Raw genomic sequence first — 21416 nt, 5'->3', positions numbered from 1 at the left:
CTGCACTCCTACTCCCTCCATCACTCCTTCTTCCTCCTCCCACTCTTCTTCAATCTCATGTGGAAAAAAAGTGCTTTTCTTTACAGGAGGAACCTTTGGCAGTACTAATGGGCGATACCGGGGTGGCGATTCATCCTTTATGGTTGAATTTGTCAGCCTTGTAGGGCCAGGATATATTCTTGGCATCTCTCTCAGGGGCGAGGTTCCCTCTTCAGCTTCCTCCCCCCCCCATAGGCTTCCTGGCTCTCTAAATCCTTCTTTGGTTTTCTTCTCACCTGTTCGTACAATAGCTGCTTGCCTGGCTGCCCTGCCATAATTCTTCCTGCAACTCACTCCCCTCATTAAGCAATAATTCGATCCCTTCCATGGGGTCCTGGAGTGCCTGATCAACAAGTTGCCACAGCTTTAGCACTTCTATCGATTCCCCAGCTGTGTGCAATTGCCGTCCCACCTGTCTCCACTGCTGTAGAAACCAGGGGGACGTCTCTACGACTGCTCTTACAAATGCGTGAAATTTCCTCCCCCCTCATTTCCCTCACTTAGAAGAAAAGCTGCAAGGAGGTGGGGAGTAGGGAGAAAGAGAGGAACCACATTCAGCCCATAATGGATGATCTTTAGGGAGAAATAGAGGATGGTGCCCAGCATGAGGAAGAAGATGTAGCCAGTGGGCAAGGAGTAGCCAAAGAACTCCATTGTCTGTACCGTCACGACATGTTGGAGCAGCGGGCATAGTGGAAGACTGAGTCTCCCGGGCGTCCCCAGTAAATGCCTCTTTCCTAGCTTCTATTTTTCTTCCCCCATGGCTTTTTGCCTGGGTTCTTGCTAGCTTCTCACTGGCACTTTTCATCCAGCTTTTTCCCTACACTCTCCCTATTCTCTCTCTCTGGTATTTTCCAGCTTCTTCCCCCTGTCCAGATCTGAGTCATGGCACCATTTGCTGCTCCTCCACACGCGGAGGAGCCGCACCGGACTGGACGCTTGTTGTTCCCTTTTTTTACAAGTCTTTTCTATAGTAAAGTAAGAGTAAGCAAACAGCGAACTCCCAAAGCAAGAATGAGTACAGAGAAATGAGAAAGAATGAAGCAACGAACTTCCCCATGAACATTCCAACGCACTCTCCAACCAACCCACACCACCGTGCCATCTCTCTTCTCCTTTATAGTCCTCTCCACCAATCCGTGCTCTGCTTGTCCACGTGTTGAGCATGCCGTTCTCTTCTATTGAGAGGATGAATCGGCTCCTGCGGCTTCTAGTAGTCAAGATGAATCAGCTGTGTAAAAGCTGGTTACTCCTTATCAGTGCCATATTATGGGAGGCAGGCTTCGCCTTCTGCAGGAGACAGATTCTGCCTCCCACAGAGGGTAAAGGAAGAAAACATTGCAGTAAGGGATCACAGGAAGTTCAAACTATATATTAGAAATATCTTTGGGAACATGGCAGGGCAAAGTCACTACTTATCAGAGCTGCACTCTCTAGAGATCCCAGTGGAAAGAACAGGTCATCAAAGAAGGAGGTACCTTTCTCTGAAGGGAGGAGAGAACTTCCACTTTGACTATGACCTTGTCTAAATATGATCAGAGTCGGAAAACTGAAAAAGCCTCCATAGCCTTGCCAACTCATGACAAGAGCCTAGGGTGATTACTAATGCCATGAACAACGATTGCAATTTGTTAAGTCAACAACAGAAGTCACTGTGCACTTACTCATCATGTAGGATCTCTGTCCTAAATGTACTGTACATTTTGATTTAATGCTATAACTAGTGCTCTAACAGTATTTTACACATTGTATTTCTGTGTGGGTGTAAACTGTTGAAATCTTTGCTTAATATATGCTAAATTGATCTTCTGCATATAAAGATAATTGAAAATGAAGCTTGATGTGAATGGAAGGGGAGAGGGAGTGGGAGAGAGGAGGGTTGCAGGTGGGAGGAAAGTTATGGGGGGGGGACCTTTGTAATCCATAAGCTGTACTTCAGAAATTTATATTCATTAAATAAAAGTTTAAAATAAAAGACACAGACTGGCTGAATGGATTAAAAAACAAAACCCATCTATTTGCTGCCTACAAGAAACATCTTTCCAACAAAGATGCATGCAGACTGAAAGTGAAAGGTTGGAAAAAGATATCCCATGCCAAAAGAAACCAAAAAAGAGCTGATGTAGCCACATTACTATCAGAAAAAATAGACTTTAACACAAAAAATGTTAAGAGAGACAAAGAGAGTCACTATATAATGATTAAGTTGTCAATTCAACAGGAAGATGTAACTATTATCAATGTATATGCACCTAATTACAGGGCACCGGTTTATTTAAAAGATATGTTAAGGAACTTAAAGGGAGATTTAAACTCCAATACAATAATATTGGGGGCTTCAATGCTCCACTTTTAACAATGGACAGATCAACCAGAAAGAAATCAACAAGGAAACAGCAGATTTAATTGACACTAGAGAACAAACAGATCTAAGAGATATGTACAGAAATATTCATCCTAATATTACAGATTACACATTCTTCTCACTAGTGCATGGGACTTTCTCTAGGATAGACCACATATTAGGCCAAAAAGCAAGTCTCAGCAAATTTAAAACAAATCAAAATCATACCATGCATCTCAGACTGCAATGGAATTAAGCTGAAAATCAGCAACTCAGGATTCTCTAGAGCATAAGTAAACACATGGAGAATGTCAGCATGCTCCTGAATGAACACTGGGTCATAGAACAAATCAAGAGAGAAATCAAAAACTCTCAGGAAGCAAATGAAGATAACAACACAACATATAAAAACGTATGGGATACAGCAAAAGCAGTGTTAAGAGGAAAGTTTATAGCAATAGGTGCCTACATCAAGAAATTGGAAAGGCACCAAATAAATGAGCTATCAATGCATCTCAAAGATCTAGAAAAACCACAGCAAACCAAACCCAAAACTTTGGGACAAAAGAAATGATTAAGATTAGTGAGAAAATCAACGAAATGAAATCCAATAAAATTACAAAAGAGAAGCAAAATGTTGAAAGGATTTTTTGAAAAAAAAAAATTGACTCACCATTGGCCCAACTAACTAAATAAAGGAGAGAGAGGACACAAATCAATAAAATTAGACATGAAAAGGAAATGTAACAACAGACACCACAGAAATAACAAGAGTCATTATAAAGTTTTACACAGAGTAGTATGCCAGCAATCAGGGAAATCTGTCAGAAATGGATAGATTCCTGGACATATACGATCTACAAAAATTGAAGCAAGAAACATAAAAAACCAAAAACACCCCTAACAAAGTCAGAAATTGAATCAGTAATAAAGGCCCTCCCAACAGAGAAAAGCCCAGGACAAGAGAGATTCACTGCTGAATTCTATCAGACATTTACGGAAGAAATAACTCCAATTCTTCTCAAGCTATTCAAAACAATTGAAAGAGAGGGAATCCTCCCAAATTCTTTCTAAAAAAAAAGCCAGTATCACTTTATTCCTAAACCTGAAAATGATGTAGCAGAGAAAGAGAATCACACACCAATTTCTCTAAAGAAAATACAAAAAATACTCAATAAAATTCAAGCCAAAATAATCCAACAACAAATTAGAAAGATCATCCAACCCAACCAAGTGGGATTTATCCTTGTATGCAGGGATGGTTCAACATTCACAAATCAATCAATGTGATACACCACATTAACAAACTGCAGAAGAAAAATCATATATTATCTCAATAGATGCAGAGAATGCATTTGATAAATTACAAAACCATTTCATGATAAAAACTCTAACCAAATTGTGTATAGAAGGAACATTCCTCAACACAATTAAGGCAATTTATGAAAAACCCACGGCCAGCAACCTATTGAATGGGGAACAGTTGGAAGCATTTCCACTGAGATCCAGTTCCAGACAGGGATGCCAAATCTCACCATTGCTATTCAATATAGCACTAGAAGTTCTAGCCAAGCCATTAGTCAAGAAAAAGAAATTGAAAGGGGCACAAAAAGGGAAGGAAAATGTCAATGTATCCATCTTTGCAGACAACGTGACTCTTTATTTAAGGGATCCAAAGAACTCCACTAAGAGACTATTGGAACTCATAGACGAACTTGGCAAAGTAGCAGGATATAAAATCAATACATAAAATCAACAGCCTTTGTATACAGACACTGCCAGAACTGAGAAATAACTTCTAAGGTCAATCCCATTCACGACAGCTACCAGAAAAAGCCAAATACCTTGGAAAAAACTTAACCAAGGATGTCAAACATTTCTATTATGAGAATTACAAAATCTTAAAGAACTAGATGAGGATACCAAAAAATGGAAAAATATTCCATGCTCACTGATTGGAAGAATCAATATCATCAAAATGTCCATTCTTCCAAAAGCAATTTACATATTCAATGTGATACCAATGAAAATATCAAACACATTCTTATCAGACCTAAAAAAATGATGCTGATATCCATATAGAAACATATATTGAGGCGCAGGAAACCTCAAATAGATAAACGAGTCTTATACAACAAAAACAGAGCTGGAGGCATCAGAATGCCAGATTTCAAGACATACTACAGGGCAATTATAATCAAAACAGCATGGTACTGTACAGAAACAGATGGATAGAAGTATGAAGCAAGATACCTATGTTACACCTTACACAAAAATCCACTCAACATGGATTAAAGATCTAAATCTATGACTCAACACCATAAAATTATTACAGAACATTGGAGAAAGTCTTCAAGATATAGGCACAGGCAAGACTTCTTGGAAAAATCTCCGGCATAGGCAGTCAAAGCCAAAATTAACAACAGGGATTACATCAAATTGAAAAGTTTCGGTACTGCAAAAAAAAAAAAAAAGTCAGCAAAGTGAAGAGGCAGCTGAAATAATGGGAGAAAATCTTTGCAAATTATGCAACTGATAAAGGATTAATAACCAAAATCTGGCAGCTGCCACAGCTCACTTGGCTAATTTTCCACCTGTGGAGCTGGCACCCTGGGTTATAGTCTCAGTTGGGGTGCCAGGTACTGTCCCAGTTGCTCTTCTTCCAGTCCAGCTCCCTGCTGTGGCCTGGGAAGGCAGTGAAGGATGTCCCAAGTGGTTGGGCCCTGCACCCACATGGGGGACCAGGAGGAAGCATCTGGGTCCCTGCTATGGATCGGCACATTGCACCAGTGTAGCAGCCATTTGGGGGGTGAATCGACGGAAAAGGAAGACTTTTCTCTCTGTCTCTCTCTCTCTCACTGTCTAACTCTGCCTGTAAAAAAAATAACCAGAATCTACAAAGAGATCAAGAAACTTCACAACTGCACAACAAACAACCCACTTAAGAGATGGGCCAGAGCCTAAATAGATATTTTTCAAGAGGAAATCCAAATGGCCAACAGACACATGAAAAAATGTTCAGGATCACTAGCCATCAGGGAAATGCAAATCAAAACCACAATGAGGTTTCACCTCACTCCAGTTAGAATGGCTTTCATACAGAAATCAACTAACAACAGATGATGGTGAGGATGTGGGGGCAAAGGCACAATAACCCACTGTTGGTAGGAATGCAGACTGGTAAAGCCACTATGGGTACAGTTTGGAGATACCTCAGAAATCTGAATGTATCCCTACCACATGACCCAGCAATTCCATTCTTTGGAGTTTACCCAAGGAGAATTAAATTGGCAAATAAAAGAGCTGTCTACACCTCAATGTTTATTGCAGCACAATTCAGAATGGCTAAGACATGGAATCAACCTAAATGCCCATCAACAGTAGGCTGGATCAAGAAATTAAGTGATATGTATTCTACAGAATACTACACAGTGGTAAAAAAAATGAAATCTGGTCATTTGCAACAAAATGGAGGAATCTGGAAAACATCATACTGAGTGAAATAAGCCAGTTCCAAAGGGACAAATATCATATGTTCTCCCTGATATGTGACAACTGAGCATCTAAAAGGAAAACTGTAGAAGTGAAACTGACACAATGACTTGATGACTTGATGACACAATGACACAATGACTTGATCAGCCCTTGTGATGACTGTCAAGGAACAGCTTACTATTTTATTAATTTTAGTATTTTCTTTTTCTACTTAATACCATTGGTTGAGCTTTTTACTTAACACAGAATTATTCTTAGGTGTTTAAATCAAATTGAAATAAAAAATAAGAGTTGGAATAAGAGATGGAGGGGATATACAGTTTGGCACATGCTCCCAGGTACTTACCCCTAAGGGTAAAGCTTAAAACTTGCCATGGGACTCGAAATATTAAAAATTGGCATGTACCAATGCTACCTTACTAATTAAAGTGATCAGTTTAATTCCATAACTGATCATAAAGAGGATTAAGTGTCAAGGGAGCACACAAATAAGACCAGTGTCTGCTAATAATTGCAGAATTAAAAAGGAGAGAACAATCCAGGATGGGAAGCAGGTCACAGAGCAGACTCTTAGAATGACAAATGCCATAAACAGAACTCTGGCCTCAGAATCACACCTTAAGGCATTTGGATCTGGCTAAAAAGCACATGAGAGTAGTTCAGGCATGGAAACACAAGACATTGTGGCAAAAATGACCTTAAAGAAAGACCTCTATGAGTGAGATTCCAGCAGAAAGAAGCGGACATTAAAGATTGAGGTACCTTTCTCTGCAGGGAGGAGAGAACTTCCAGTTTGATTATGAGCTTGTATAAATAATGTTGGACTTTGTGAACTCAAGAGGCTTCCATAGCCTTGGCAGCTCATGAAAAGAGCCTCAGATGATTACTGACATCATAAATAAAATTCCAAACTGTTAAATCGTCAACAGGAGTCACTGTGCACTTGCCTTCTATATTGGGACCTGTGTACTTAATGTTTTTTACTATGAGAATTAACACTCTAACTAGTTCTCAAACCATGCATTATACTTTGTCTTTCTGTGTGGCTGCAACCTGTTGAAATCTTTACTTAGTATAGAGTTGATCTTCTGTATATAAAGATATTTAAAATGAATCTTAATGAAGAATGGGATAGGAGAGGGAGTAGGAGATGGGATGGTTTGTGGGTGGAATGGTGGTTATAGAGCAAAGAGTCACTATAATCCAAAAGTTGTACTTTTGAAATTTATATTTATTAAATAAAAATTTTCTATAATTATAATATATCTGAATAGAGCAATACTGACTAAGAACATTAAATCAGGAATAATGTGTTCAAATGAAAGATCAGCAACAAATATCTTCATTCATAAAATCTACAAAATTAAAAAAAATAACACCAATCTTTTGAAAAGTTAGAGAGATAACTTTTCCAAACTCATCATATGAGGCCAGCTGGTAAAGCCATTATGGAAGTGTGTTTGGAGATTCCTCAGAAACCTGAATATAACCCTACCATACAACCCAGCCATCCCATTCCTTGGAATTTACCCAAAGGAAATTAAGTTGGCAAATAAAAGAGCTGTCTATATCTTAATGTGTATTGCAGCTCAATTCACAATAGCTAAGACCTGGAATCAGCCTAAATGCCCATCAACAAAAGACTGGATAAAGAAATTATGGGATATGCACTCTATAGAGTACTATACAGCAGTAAAAAATGAAATCTGTTCATTGGCAACAAAATGGAGGAATCTGGAATACATCATGCTGAGTGAAATAAGCCAGTCCCAAAGGGACAAATACCATATGTTCTTGATCGGTGACAACTGACTGAGCACCTAAGAGGAAACCTGTTGAAGTGAAATGTACACTATGAGAAAAAATGACTTGATCAGCCTGTGTCCTGACTGTTGAAGAACAACTTACTATTTTGTTCCTTTTAGTATTTTTTGTTCTACTTAATGCCATTGGTTGAACTCATTAATTAACATGCAATTATTCTTAGGTGTTTAAATTTAACTGAAAAGTGATATCTGTTAAATATAAGAGTGGAAATAAGAGAGGGGGGAGATGTACAGTATGGCCCATGCTCATCAGACATACCCCTAGTGGTAGAGTTAGAAACATGCCAGGGGAGTCCAATTCAATCCCATTAAGGTGGCATGTACCAATGCCAGCTCACTAGTCAAAGTGATCAGTTTCAATTCATAATTGATCATAATGATAGGATTGAGAGTCAAAGGGATCACCTAAACAAGACTAGTATCTGCTAATACTAAGTGATAGAATTAAAAAGGAGAGAACAACCCAAGATGGGAAGTAACTCATAGAATGGCAGATGTCCTAAACAGCACTCTGGCCTCAGAATCAACCCTTAAAGTTTTAGATATGGCTAAAAAGCCCATGAGAGTATTTCAGGCATGGAAAGCCAAAACACTCTGGCAAAAAAAAAAAAGACCTAAATGAAAGATCTCTGTGAGTGAGATCCCAGTGGAAAGAGCGGGCCATCAAAAAAGGAGGTACCTTTCTCTGAAGGGAGGAGAAACTTCCACTTTCACTATGGCCTTGTCTAAATAAGATCAGAGGTGGTGAACTCAAGAGACTTCCATAGCCTTGACAGCTCATGACAAGAGCCTCGGGTGATTACTGACGTCATAAATTAGATTCTCAATTGTTAAGTCAACAACAGGAGTCACTGTGCACTTACTCCTCATGTAGGATCTCTGTCCTTAATGTGTTTTACTATGTGAATTAATGGTAAAACTACTACTAAAATAGTACTCTATTCTTTGTGTTTCTGTGTATGTGCAAACTGTTGAAATCTTTCCTTAGCATATACTAAATTGATCTTCTGTATATAAAAATAATTGAAAATGAATGTTTTTTTGTTATTTTTTTTAACTTTTATTTAATGCATATAAATTTCCAAAGTACAGCTTATGGATTACAATGGCTTCCCCCCGCCATAATGTCCCTCCCACCCACAACCCTCCCCTTTCCCACTATGAATCTTGATGTGAATGGGATGGGAGAGGGAGTGGGAGATGGGATGGTTGTGGGTGGGAGGGAGGTTATGGGGGGGAATGCCGCTATAATCCAAAAGTTGTAGTTTGGACATTTATATTTATGAAATAAAAGTTAAAAAATAAACAAACTTAAATTTAATTAAGGGAATTATAAAAATTTTTCTATAATAATAATAACATCTCTGAATAGAGCAATCCTGAGAAAGAACATTAAATGAGGAATAATGTGTTCAAACGAAAGATCAGCAACAAACGTCTTCATTGCTTAAATCTACAAAATTAAAAAAAAAAACACCAATTTTTTGAAAAGTATTATACAAATTGTTAGGGAGGTAACTTTTCCAAACTCATTATAATGAGGCCAGTTTTTCCTAAAGTGACCTGATAGATGCAAGATCCCAGTTTATCTCTGATTCTCTTTTTTCAAATAAAAACTTACAAAGCAGAGTCCCTGCTGAATATAATGCAACACTGTCATCCTAATAGAATTTATATTAGAATATAGGTGCAAAATTTGATAGTAATTGAATCCAGTTTGGAATCACAAAAAATAAAAATAAATAAAATGGTCAGATATCATAATCAAGTCAGATGTAACATAGGAACAGGGAAAATGTGAATGTAATTCATAACTACAATAATTCACATCAATCAAAAATAAACATCAGTATAATAAACTAGATGCAGAAAACATTTTGTATAAAATTATACATTCACTTTTGAGAAGTAAATTGAGCAGAACACTTATAGATTGCATATACTTCAATTACAAAACCCTTGCATTTGAGGAACCTGAGCCAAATTCTATTGAATGCCAACAAAATGAAAGCATTTACCCTATAATTGGAACCATAAAATGATGCACATTTTTTACTTTTATATTCAATACTGCAATGTAAGGTCTAGGCAAAACAAAAAGAAAAGGGAAGGAAATAAAAGACACAGATATAGAAAAGAAGAAATTGAAATTATTTATTTTTCCAGATGATTTTATTCTATTTATATGGAAATGCAACGAGTTCAACAACAGGCCACCTGAACTGGTAAATGACTGGTAGATTTGTAGGATACAAAGTAAGCACAAAAAATCAGAATAAGTTTTATATACCTATACTATTGTGAACCCACTGAGAAAATAAATTAAAGAAGAAATTAAATTCACAATAAGAAATAAAATACCCTGGATAAATTTGATTGTGATGTAAAATGCCTCTACAGCAACAATTCTAAAGTCATGATAAAGAATCTGAGATCAAAAAGACCGCTCATATTCACAGATTGAAATACGTTCTAATATTTCCATATTATCCAAGTTAATTTACAGATACAATATGCCTTCCATCAAAATCAATGGAATTCCTCATGTATCTAGAAAAATAAACCTAAACCTCATATCTTCACATATATTAAAATTGTTCCACATAGAAAAGTAACTCTTGAGAAACAGAACACGTCTGGGGTCACAACAAATGAGTTCAATACATACCATAAATGTATGGTAAACCCTGGCATGAAAACTGATGAATAGACCAGTGTAAGAGGATAGAGGCTCCCAAAAAGAAATACAGATACATACAGACAATGGGTCTTTTACAAAGCTAACAAAAATACACTGGAAAAGGTATAGTCTATTCAGTAAATTGTCCAGAGGCAACAGGATATCCATATGGACATGACTAAACCCAGGTGACCACCCCTCTTTTCCTATACAAAGTCAACTGAAAGTGAGTCATGGATGTAAATGTAAGAACTGAAACTTACAAAATATAGAGAAACTATAAGACATTGACATAGCAATGGCTTCTTGATAAGATATCCTAAGAACAGGCAATAAAAAACTAATAGAGAAACCTTATATCAAACTAAGAAGATAATTCACAACAAAGAAAACAACCATCCGAGTGAAGATAAAACCCCTCTTAACTCCTATAAAACCAGCACCACTTTAATTCTAAAACCAGGTATATGTACAAAGCAAACTAAGACCAATGTATTTGATAAATACAGATGCAAAAAAAATCCTCAAAATACTTGCTAATCAAACATAACAACACATTAGAAATATAATTCACCCAGACCAAGTGGGAATGCACTAGATAAAATATGTCCTTGATATAAACCTTAAATTGGGAATAGAAGGAATGTTCATGACCACATTCAAGGTAGTTTATGACAAACACAGAGCCACCATCAAATTGAGTGGGTAAATTGGAAGCATTTCCACTAAGATCTACAAGGATGCTCACCCCCAAAATTGCTATTCAATATAGTTCTAAAAGGCTTACTGAGAGCCACCAGCAAGCAAAATCCAAGCAAAGGGATACAAATAGGAAAGGTTGAAGTCAAATTATTACTGTTGATAGAAGATATGATTTTATATATAGGGAAGCCAAAAGACTCCACCAGGAGACTATTGGAACTCAAGAGAGTTTGGTAAATTTGCAAGATAAAATCAATACACAAAATTCAATAGCATTTGTATAAAAAGACAATGCTATGGCTGAGAAAGGACATGCAAGATCAGTTCAATTCACAATAGCCAAAGAAATTGGACTAAATTTAAATAAAGAGGTCAAATATCTCTACAATGATAATTACAAAACATTTTTAAAATAAATAGGAGAACATAAAAATGGAAATATCTGTCATGTTCATGGATTAGAAGAATTAATAGAATCAAAATGTCCATACTACTGAAAGCAATTTACATGTTCAATATGATCCCAATCAAAATAGTAATGACATTCTTCTGAAAAAATGATAGAAAAAATGATGTTAAAATTCATATGGAAGCCCAAGAGATCCTGAATAGCTAGAGCAAACTTAAAGAATAAAACAAAGCCAGAGGCATCGCAATATCAGATTTCATGACAACTACAGGTCAGTTATTATCAAAAAAGCCTAATACTGGCACAAAAATAGACATGTAGACCAATGGACTGGAGTAGAAATTCCAGAAGTTAATACACTCATGTACAACCAACCGATCTTTGACAAAGGAGCCAAAATCAATGCCTGAAAAAAAGGTACTCTTCAACAAATGTTACTGGAAAACTTGGATTCTGCATGTAGAAGTATGAAACAAGACCACCACCTTACAATTTATACAGAAATGAACTATAGATGGATCAATGATATTAAACAATAACCTGATAACATCAAATTACTAGATGAAAATATTGGGAAACTCAGCAAGACATTGGCATACACACGGAATTCTTGTTAAATACCCCAGAATGATAGGCAATCAAAGCAAAAATAAACAAATAGGATTGCATTAAGCTAAGATGCTTATGCACTGCGAAGGAATTGCACAACATATTGTAGAGGCATCCAAGAGAACAGGAGAAAATATTTGCAAATCTTGCAATGGTTAAAGGTCTAATATCCAGAATCTACAAAGAGTTCAAGTAATCCAGAACAACAAAAACAACAAAAATCCTGTCAAGCAATGGGCAAAGGACAAAACAGACATTTTTGAAGGATGACATTCAAATGGTCAACAGAAACATTTAAAAATGCTCAGCATCATTAGCCATCAGGAAATGCAAATCAAAAGGATGATGAGGGTGAAACCTCACCCCAATTAGAGGGGCTATCTTTCAAAAATTATAAAACAATACATGTTAGCAAATATATGGGTGATGAAACACTGTAATCCACTGCTGGTTAAATTGTAAAAGAGTGCAACCATTATGGAACACAGTCTGGTAATTTTTCAGTAATCTGAAAATTGTTCTACCGTATACACAGCCATCCCACTCCTAAAAATTTACCCAAATGGAATGAAATCAGCATAAGGAAGACTTGTCTGCACCTTATGTTTATTGCAGATCAATAGCTAAGATCTGACATCAACCTAGAGATTCATCAACTGAATAATGGTTAAAGAGAATGTGGTATATATACACTATGCAAAACTACTCAGCTATATAAATTAATAAGATCTTGTCTTTTACAACAAAATATATGCATATGGAAGCCATTATTCTCAGTCAAATAAACCAGCACAAAATCAACAAATAAACAAAGCACAAATAAGCAAAGCACAAAAATGCAATGTTGAGTTTTGTTATTGCTTACAATCCTTGTCTATACTCTCGATAAACAGTGATTTTTCTACTTGTTCCATTCAATTCTTTATTTGGTGCAGAGTTAAGCTTGTGATTATAAAATAAATCAAAATTATACAATTATAGATATAAAAAGGAAAAAATAAGAGAGGAAGGAGGACAGAGGGTCCGAGCATGGGCAAGAGGGAGGTTAGGGTGGGAAATAGTATGCTCTTAAGTCTGTGTATATGAAATACATGAAATTTGTTTACCTTATACGAATAAAATTATTTTAATACCCCAGTAGACTGGGATAAAGTATTTGCCAATTCTGCATTTCATGAAGAGCTGAAATACAGAATACATATGAAACTGCTGAAATTATGCACAAATATATCTAAGAATTGGGAAAGGATCAGAACAGGCATTTATGTAGAGAAGAAATACCCATGGCCAACAAAAATGGGAAAACATGCAATATAATTATTATATAGGAAAATGCAAGTCAAAATATACTAGGTGTCACCTCACTAACAAATGCTAGTGGGGTATGAAGAAAAGAAAACTTTAATAAATTATTGGAGCCTGCACTGTTGTGTAGCAATTAAAGCCGCCACCTGCAGTACCAAAATCCCATATGGGGACTTGAGTCCCAGTTGCTCCACTTCTGATCTAGCTCTCTTCTGTGGCCTGGGAAATCAGTGGAAGGTGGCCCAAGTCTTTAGGCCTCTGCTCCCACATGGGAGACCCAGGAGGAAGCTTCTGGTTCCTGGCTTTGTTTTGGTCCAGCTCTAGCCATTGCAGCCATTTGGGGAGTGAACCAGTGGATGGAAGATCTCTCTCTCTCTCTCTCTATCTGTAACTATGACTTTCAAATAAATAAATATTTTAAAATATAAGATATTGATGAGAATGCAAGTTAGCCTGAGCATTATGAAGACTTAGTATGGCCATCCCTCAAAAAATGAGAAGGGATAAACCTCTCCAACCATTGTGTATGTATCAGAAGGAAATTCAATCCGCATGCAAAAGAGATTTCTGCTCTCTGTTTTGACTACAGCACTATTAATAGTAGTAAATATTTGGAACCAACCTAGGAATTTATCAATGTGTTACAGGTTTTCCAATCCTAATTCAGTGATTAAAAAGGATTGAAATATTATTTGCTTCAAAATGGGTGGAACTGGAGATCCTTAAGTGAAGTAAGACTGGCATAGGAAGAAATAAATCTCACATGTTCTCTGATATATGGGTTTCTAAAAAATGGTGGATATAAATATAAATGGTTTTAATTAGGATGGGAAGATTCATTACTGAAGATACTGGGTGGTAGGATAACAGATATAGAAACAGAGTTAGAAAGAACGAACCAGTTGCAGTGTTCCATAATATGGTGTTGTGACTTTAGTTCATGATAAGATACACTGTATAAGAAATTGGAATGGAGGAGCTTGTAGGCCTTTAACACAAAATAAGCAAGGAAAATCCTCATTTTCTAGATTGATTAAATTATGTTGTGTGTGTACTCAAATGTTGCACTGTATCCTGTAATAATAATATACAAGTAGTGTTAATCAAACACTGAGCAAAATTTTAAAAATCAGAAATGTCTCTATATTCTATCAATGAACTATCTGCAATATGTGATTAACCAAACTACATCATTTACAAAGCATAAGAAAGTAATAAGGCAATAATCTCCAGTCCTGCTAAGGATTATTTAAATAATCTTAAAATTTAAAAATCAAGGTTGCCTTTCCCATTGAACTTTCTTCTGATCCCTTGCATGACTTTCTGATATTCTATGAATGTCATTGTTGCAAAGCTAAACTTGAACCTAAATGGAAGAATAGTTGTAAGGTTTTAATATGTATTTATTTACTTGAAAGGAGGAGGGACAGTAGTGGGTAGATCTTCCATCCACTAGTTCACTTGTCAATGTTTGCAAAACCTGGGACTGGTTCCAGTTTAATCTAGGAGCCAGGAACACCTTTTGTATCTCCAATGGAGGCAGAAGGTACATGAGTACTTAAGACATCATCAAATGCCCCTCAGATACATTTTAGCAAGAATCTGGATTGGAAGTGGGGAATGGCCAGGACCTGAATGAGGAAGATAAATATGAGATGAGGGCATCCCAAGTCGTGGCTTAACTCACTGCTCATGACCCCATCCCTTTATACTATTTCATGTATTCTTTATACTGTTGTCAAATTACAGGCATGATGTTCAAACTTGGATCCATGTATTTCAGTTTAAAAAAAGGCTTAGGGTAACTGTTAAGATTAATAAAACTGTATTCCACGATTGAGGACCCGGGTGCATTTCCTGATTCTGATCCTAACTCCAGCTTCCAATTAAAGCAGACCCTGGGAAGTCATGATGGTGTCTCAAGACATGTGGTTTGTGCCACCCACATGGAAAACCTGAAGTGAGTTACCTGCTCTCAGGTTTAGATCTGATCCCTCCCTGGAAGATGTGAGCATTTGCAAAGTGAACTTGTGAATAGGAGCTCTTTCTCTCATTCATTGTCTCTTGTTTTCTATCAAGTAAATTAGAAAATAATTCATCAGACATAAAGAGCAACTTAGTCTTGGAAGTCATCCAAGTAAAGACAAGACTGAAAGCAAATGGAAGTATAGCAAAATATTTGTATTCTTTATTCCAATGTAACCTAACAGATAATATTATCATTTTAATAAAAACTTAACAATGAACAGTGTTGTTACAGTTTCTGATCATTAAAAATAATGACAGACATTATATAAACGATAGGAGTAAAGAGTTGAGAGCATTCTTTTATAAGATATCTGAGCTTCCAAAGAAATAGTGTTCCAAACCAATTTTATGTGCTAAATACATTACATTTTTGTCAACTTAAGATACATATGTACAGATTTCAAAAGTAAAATAGAATGAAGATATAAAATGATTAAATAGAAAATATGCAGAAACATGGTCCATTATAACACCATTACATTGAAGCCTGGAAAAGCAATATGCACTTCAGGTTAATCAGGATTTGTGTCAGAAAATTTAAAAGGGTTACACAGTGAGATGAGCAGATCATTTTCTATGAGGATAGTACAATGTTTCATATCAGTGTTCATAGATAGAGCATCAGAATATTTAAGAAAAATGCTTACAAAACTGCAAGGATTGCCCAGTGTTTATCAGAACAAATAAACACAATGGTATAAATACCCAACTGGGGTAATTAATAGTTATCCATATGTCATTGTGAAGATACATCAGCTAACACTAGATGGAGAAAATAAATAAATCAGGTCACTTCAAGTGTTGAAAAGGCACAAAAATCAGTATATATGGAAGAAAAGATAGACAATCCATTTTAACTATCAATATTTCCTACAGAAGCACAGTCTATACACAATCTATAACATGACAGCATTTTGCCATAATGTAACAAAAAAGGCCAAGAATTAGCAGATGAGGAATAAAAATCAAGAAAGATATTGTCACAAATACCAAACAAAGCTAGCAAAACTCATGGTTTAGAGAAACAGAAAGTAAGCAAACAAAAACATCAAAGAACCAGGACTTTCCTCTTGGGGGCAGAAGTAGAAGAGATTGGGAAAATACCTGAACTGACCAAGGCCCCTATATTTTCCTGAATATTAGTTCTATGGATGTTAACATTCTTATTCAAATTTAGCAGAAAACAAAGATGTCAACAATTGTCTTCCTTTCAGGTTTTATTACTGTATATTAGGGATCTATGCAAGAGTATATATGTCTAACATGAAACCATGGCACATAATTTCTAAACTGGTGTCCTAAGTGCAATTAAAAGGAAACAACCTATTTATCCCACAGTATCAAGGGACACCAAACTCAGGTTCCCAGACTTTGGGGATCACTCTCAGGAGATGCAGACTAAGGGGATTCACTCTCAGCAACTAAGACAAACCTCAGCAGCCAGAACATTTCATTCTGAGAGTTCCACACTTTTTACTTTTCCCTCCCAACAGTTTGCATTGGCTCCCTCCTCCAAGGTCTTAATTCTCACCAGAAATCAAACACTTAAAATCAGTTTAAGTCTGTGACCTGTGCAGTCATTTTCGTGATCACTAACACCAAATGTGTGTTGTTTGCTTAATATCAAACAACACATCTATAACACCTATTACTTACCAATTGTTCAATATGTTCAATTCTGACATAATATAGAGTTAGTAGACATAACGGATTAAGATTTTAGTGTAAACACATCCCAGGCATATACCAATGAAAAGCATGTATTTGATTTTCTGGCTCCAGTCAAAATTATGAAGTTATCCAGAGATCCCCTCTAAAGCTTTCTTACTTGCATGAGCTTAGCTATGGCCTGAAATTTGTGTATTAGACAGGATCATAGCCACTCATATCACCCATCAAATATCTGAGTCTTAAAATCAAAGGTACAGGCATTGAAGAGAAAAGAATTTTTTTTCTTTTACCAGTCACAAATGAACTCTCAAATTTATAAGCCATTTTATAGCCAGCAGAATCTGATATTCTGAGATATTCTCAAGTGCTACAAGCTATCATTTGACTAAACCAAATTTGGATGTATAATGAAACTACTATGTGTTCAACAGTTTCTTTGATTCTCAGTTCTCACACCAGTTAGCTTGGGGTTAGGGAGTGAAGAATGATTGGCCTTTACAAAGATATTACTCTCCACACAAGGGTGTGAAGGCATTTAATCCCAATTAGGAGAGATTAATCATTGGGAACAGGCGGGACCCTAATGAAGTGATTAGGCTAAATCAATTCATGTGATTATTGAGTGACTGCTTATTCCCAGGTGTGTGCTATAGAAACTACTTCATATTTGAACCTCCTGCAATTTCATTATTCAGTCATATGGTCTCTGTGCCACCCAAACCTCTGCCAACAAGATGACCATCAACAGATACTGCCCTCTGACCTTGGACCCAAACCATGAGACAAATGCCATTTCTTTCTAAATTACTGAGTCTGTACTATTCTGTAATTAGCATCAAACAAAACCTGACTCAGAACCTAGGAAGAGCTGTGCTGACAGGATTGAATTGTAAACTAGTGACCTCATTTCTCAACCAAAGGATATCAGATCACATGTGGAAGTTCATTTCTCCATGTGGATTCTGTAACCACCATCAATCTGGAAAGCTGTGAGGCCCCAGGGTTCACACAAACCATTTTCCTTTAGACACAGGACAGGACACCAGGGTCCTGGCTACTGGCCCAGCTCACCTCCTGTGACCATAGAATACTGGTCTCTGACACTCACCACTTTCCAGCTTCCAACGAGTCCCAGCATCCTCCTGAGGGCTCCTGAGTGTGGTGAGGGAAGTTCACAGAGCAGCAATGGGTGAAACACCTGAGACTTCTCTCAGGAACAAACCCAGAAAGCCTAACATTGGGATGCCAGAAAAGAAGATGCTGTGTGGTTCAGCAGTGTTGCCTTTGAACACCTGATTTTAAAGTCTGCCCTAACAATGAGCATGCATGACATCAGAGAACACACAGCCAATCCAAATGCTCCTAGCATGAGGGCCATAGCTTGGGGTTGTGGCAGGTGGGGGCAGAGAGGAACTCTGCTTGGTCTCAGGTCTGAAACTGCCTCATCTTTGCAGCTTGATCCTCCCAACAGCAGGGGCCGCTCTCACCTCCCTGATGATCATGACATCAGAGCACTGTCCCTCCCTCCTTTTTCCAGGACCCTATTAAAATCTTGTGACCCTTGGACTTTCAATAATGGTCTCACATGTAACAGAATGCTGAATCTTTCCGGTATTCTGGGTCTTTATATTATTTATATGATTGGCTCTTTTTTTAAGGTCATTTGACTTTTTAAAAAAAAATGACTCCAGGACTATTTTAAGATACTAAAAAATGCATTACATAGATTGACCTCTCTTTCTCTTGTTTCTATTACAGATATTCACTTGTAGTTCTGTATTCTGTAATTTAATATTGTTGTCTGTTTCGTTCTTACTGGCATGTCATAACACATTGGGTTTATATATTGATCTTATACACAGTAATCCTGCATAATTCTCTGGTCAGTTTTTATTTGTTTTGAGTTTTATGGGATTATCTCCATATATAATAGTTTAATTAACATGTATTGATGGTTTTGCTGCTTAAAAGCATATCCTTCTACATAAAATTTTCTGTTTTTTAAATTTCCTAACTGCACATCTAGGACATTGTTGAAGACAGAAAATACAAGGAGAGCGGCTTGTGCAGCTGTGTTCCGAGGGAAATAGCTTTCAGTGTTCTATGACAATTATGCTTTATATTATAGGTGCATTGCAGCCCATCTTAGTTATAATAAGTAATAACTATTTTTACTGCTTTACTCACAGTTTGTTTTTGTGATTAGATGCTTAATTTTATTCAAAACTTTTCATCTTTTAATTGCAGTTACCATGTGATTTTTTTCGTGTTTCTCTTCCACATGAATTATTCACATGATTTATTTAGAAATGTTAAACACCTTGGCATCTATGACTCTATCTTGCTTTTTTATTGATCTCTTGTGATTTCATATTTTGCTCTATATTAACATTTTGCTTAAAATATTTGTACCTCTTTTTATAAAGATATGTGTCGCTCCCCCTCTTCATGGAGGAACGACACCAAACCCTGCCTAGGCTTCATATCCGAGTCACGGCACCATTATGTCGCTCCCCATCTTTGTGGAGGAACGACACAGGACCCTGCGCTGTTCTTTTGTCTGCTCGGCCCTCCCTGGGTTTGCTGCTGGTTCTTCCTGGGTTGGCTACCGTCCCTTCCACCTCCGTGGAAGGGCGGTTCCCCCTGCCACTTTTCCCCACTTCCACGGGGGAGCAGCACACCGCCGGCTGGCTCTCTTGGGGGCTGCACAGGTGTTATTCAGATAGATGTTCCCCCTAGATGTTCCTGGTGCATGTTGTCTCTCTCCTCCTTTATAGTCCTCTTCCACCAATCCCAACTCTGCTACCCACACGCCGAGTACGCTGCTCTCCTCCAATCAGGAGTAGGTCCTACAGTTTATTGGTTGAACTGGAGGCAGCTGTGTAGAAGCTGTTTCTCCCTTCTCGGCACCATATTGTGGGAGAGCAGATGCATAGAATAAGTCTTAATTCCAGTAACTTAGTCTAGTCCGAGTTGCTCCCAGTTGCTCCCCACAGATATGTTCCTTAAGTTCCTTTTTAGTTCATGTCTTGATCTGACTGTGCCATCAATGTAAAAGAAATTAAATCATATTCCATATTTATTACCACTGTTTATGAATCTGGGAAATTGAGGAGTGTTTTACTGCCTTGAATATGAGGGAAATTCTACAAATCTAGGCCAGAAATTTTGCTTTTCAAATTTGTTCATTGGTTAGTTTGATTTTTCAAACACTGAGTCAACTTATTTTGTTTATATAGCAGATTCCTATGTTATTGAAAATTTTTGATAAATTTATTTCATAATGTGGTGGCTCTGGGTTTAAGTTTTTTTTAAAAAACTTATTTCTATGCATTTCAGAATATTCTTTAACTGTGTTGCTAAACTTTATTAATTTGGTCAAGAACAATGCTGTTTGGATTTCTGTCAATGGTTATCTGTGTTGCATATTTTTACTTTTTCTTAAGATTATACTAGTCTTTATTAATTCTACTCATTTTATAAAAATATTAATGTATTTGAAAGGAAGCGTTACAGAGAAGCAGAGGCAGAGAGAGAGAGATGTATTCCATCCCAGATTTACTCCCCCAAATGGCTGAAATGACCAGAGCTGGGCAAAGCTGAAACCAGGAGTCAGGAGACTCTTCTGGCACTCACATGTGGGTGCAGGGGCCCAAGGATGTGGGCCATCTTCTACTGCTTTTCCAGGCCATAGAAGAGAGCTGTATTGGAAGTGGAGCAGTTGGGACTTGAACTGGCATGCATATTGGATGCCAACACTGCAGACGGCAGTTTTACCTGATACGCCACAGTGCCAACCGTTTGCTCATATGTTTTAAAAACACTTTTCCTTTATTATTTGTTTCTGTTGTACAGTCTTACTAAAGGCATTATATTGATGATGTTCTCCATTTTCACTATCCTGTATTGCTGTATAGTTCATCTGAGATCTTAAGAAGGATGTCACGATGATTAGGTCTCTGTCTTCTCACATAATATCTTGAGCCTATAAATTTATCTGTGCACTGATTTATATGACAGCTCCTCTATTTCTTTCTGTGTTTGCCAATCCTCCATCACTCTGCCAACTATTTGCCTCATGATGTCTCAAGCCCTATGTGCCTTCCAGCTATGCCAGACTTTATGTATCTCTGATCTTGCTCCTGAAACCTTGTAATCTTGCATTTAAAAATCTTTGACATCCAAGCCTGCTCTTAGTAGCCTATCCTTGTGCCTGCAGCAAGGGCTGGCTTCAGGGTCTCCATCCCTTTTGTTTACACCACATCTTTCCTCAAGTGGCTCCTACTGTGCTTGTATCTTATGCCAATC

General features: G+C 37.1%; 1 long non-coding RNA gene across 2 annotated transcripts in view; it reads right to left on the bottom strand.

Moving 5' to 3' along the window:
* The window catches only part of LOC149124657 (uncharacterized), a 67970-nt gene extending 49365 nt beyond the window's left edge, over positions 1-18605 (bottom strand). Inside the window, exon 1 of one of the 2 annotated variants that reach the window (XR_016213755.1) lies at positions 18217-18605. This is a non-coding gene — a long non-coding RNA (uncharacterized LOC149124657). The remainder of the gene's footprint in view (positions 1-18216) is intronic. The other variant, XR_016213754.1, reaches the window with a different exon arrangement.
* Between the last annotated feature and the right edge of the window lie 2811 nt (positions 18606-21416).

This window comes from Oryctolagus cuniculus, chromosome 9 (assembly GCF_051225735.1).
Source record: "Oryctolagus cuniculus isolate XC-2025 breed Fujian yellow rabbit chromosome 9, ASM5122573v1, whole genome shotgun sequence".
Classification (NCBI taxonomy): domain Eukaryota; kingdom Metazoa; phylum Chordata; class Mammalia; order Lagomorpha; family Leporidae; genus Oryctolagus; species Oryctolagus cuniculus.
The sequence above is the reverse complement of the archived record's forward strand: the minus strand, read 5'-3'. Positions and strand labels throughout refer to the sequence as shown.